The sequence below is a fragment of the Penaeus japonicus genome, unplaced genomic scaffold, assembly GCF_977035675.1.
Source record: "Penaeus japonicus unplaced genomic scaffold, GWHDUDI00000001_assembly GWHDUDI00000014, whole genome shotgun sequence".
In the NCBI taxonomy this organism is placed as follows: domain Eukaryota; kingdom Metazoa; phylum Arthropoda; class Malacostraca; order Decapoda; family Penaeidae; genus Penaeus; species Penaeus japonicus.
In genome coordinates, this window is record NW_028234416.1 from 33,396,391 (window position 1) to 33,398,890 (window position 2,500).

The following is a 2,500-nucleotide window of genomic DNA, read 5'->3' on the forward strand; positions in this document are numbered from 1 at the left end:
TTTCTACAAATGGATTTAATACCAAAAATGTTGGTGATTATGGTGGTGGTGATGATGATGATAATGATGATGATGAGGATAATGAGGATGATGATAATGATGATGATGATGATGAGGATAATGAGGATGATGTAATGATGATGATGAGGAGGAGGATGATAATGATGATGATGAAAATAGTAATGATAACAATAATGATGATAAAAATGACAATACCACTGATATTGATAATGATAATAATGACAATAACTAATAGCAAAGCCTTGCTAATAATAATAATAATAAAAATGATAACACCATTAACACCAACATCGCATGATTACGTAATGACACTGAAAGGTAAAACATGTCAGATATTTCGTTAGTATTTAAGTCTGTAAGTACTGGTGCCAGTTGGGAAATCCCGCACTGAAATAACTCATCTAGCTGTGAATATTCGCTATTTTTATCTAACTTTCTTTCATTCCTTTAAATATAGATTCGAAGGAAAGTTGAGAATTAGAATATATTTTTTTTTTGTCATTACTTATCTTAATGATTTATTTTCCTACTACGTGTATGAAGCGTAATTTAGAAGAAGAAGAAGAAGAAGAAGAAAGAAAGAAAGAAAGAAAGAAAGAAAGAAGAAGAAGAAGAAGAAGAAGAAGGAGAAGAAGAAGATGAAGAAGAAGAAGAAGAAGAAGAAGAAGAAGAAGAAGAAAGAGGAAAAGAAAAAAGAAAAGAAAAAAAAGAAAAAAGAAAGAAAGAAAGAAAGATATATATATATATATATATATATATATATATATATATATATATATATATATATATATATATATATATATACACATATTGTTCAATATACATAACAATCATACCATATCTCAATAAGACCAGCATACATGATACTCGTCTGTTGAAAGATATTGCAACCATTAATCCAGTCATGGAACTAGATTGCAGCCACAGGTGTTGCAGTGATATTAGGTCAGTCATCATTGCATTTACGTCACACTGACCTAAGTCTACGAACTTGTTTTATATTTTCTTCGGGTGATTTTCAAGGGTTTTCGCAACACAGGTGGAAAGAGGAATTGATAAATAATGGAATAATGGGAGATGGATAACAGGTGGAGAGAGGAATTGATAAATAATGGGAGATGGATAACAGGTGGAAAGAGGAATTGATAAATAATGGAATAATGGGAGATGGATAACAGGTGGAGAGAGGAATTGATAAATAATGGGAGATGGATAACAGGTGGAGAGAGGAATTGATAAATAATGGGAGATGGATAACAGGTGGAGAGAGGAATTGATAAATAATGGGAGATGGATAACAGGTGGAGAGAGGAATTGATAAATAATGGGAGATGGATAACAGGTGGAGAGAGGAATTGATAAATGATGGGAGAGGGATAACGGGGGAGAGTGAAATGAAAATGGAGAATGAGAAGATAAAAAGGAAATGAAGCAAGTCAAATAAGGTATGTGATAATCAAATAAGATACTAAACGAAAGAAGTAATGAATAGATTGATGATCTAAGAGGAAAATATAGATGGTTTACGAAAGGGATAGAAGAGGTTAGAGAGAAAAAAGGAAAGAAAGAAAAAAGATAGAAACTAGATAAAAATGAGAGGGAAAGGGAGATAGAGTGAACGAAAGAAAAACAAAGAAAAACGAAGAAAATAAAAGAGGAAACACAAATGATATAAAAGAGATTCTTGAAGACTAAAAAAAAAACGGAGAAGGTCCTCGATAAAGAGAAATAAATAGATTAAAATAAAGAGAAGAGAAAGGAAGGAAGAGGGGAAAGAAGAAACAAGGGGGGAAAAGTGGTCAATTTTTTTTCTCCTTATTGAAAGGCAAAATGAACTCGATGTTTCATGTCTTAAGATAAACGTTCAATGACTTGCATTTTTTTCACGGGGAATGATTAGTTAATGTCTCAAGATTTACACACATGTTTAGATGATGGTGATGATGATGATGATGGTGAAGATGATGACTAACAATAATGATAATAATAATGATGAGAATAATTATAACAACAATAATACTAATTACAATAACAATAAAAATGATAACGATGATAACAAATAATGATAATAATAACAACAATAATTATCAAAACAACCATAGTAATAATAACAGTAATAAATACAACAACAACAACACCAACAACAACAAAAAAATAATAACAATAAGGAGGTGATTCATGTTTTTAAAATAGATATACAACTCCCGTACTTTTATTTAAACCACGTGCTCCATGGCTGGTTGTTGTCATCGTTTTCTGTGAATTAGAGGACGGACTAAAGTAATTGATACTCTTTTGCCATTAAGGATGTGTGGATGCTGTTTATCGTATACGTAGTGTATATTGAAACACGATAGATGTGGTATATATATGGATATGGTTATTTTTATCTAGATCATACTATTATTTATATCTAGATTATATAATTATTTATATTATTATTATACTATCATTATGTTATATTAACTATTATCATATT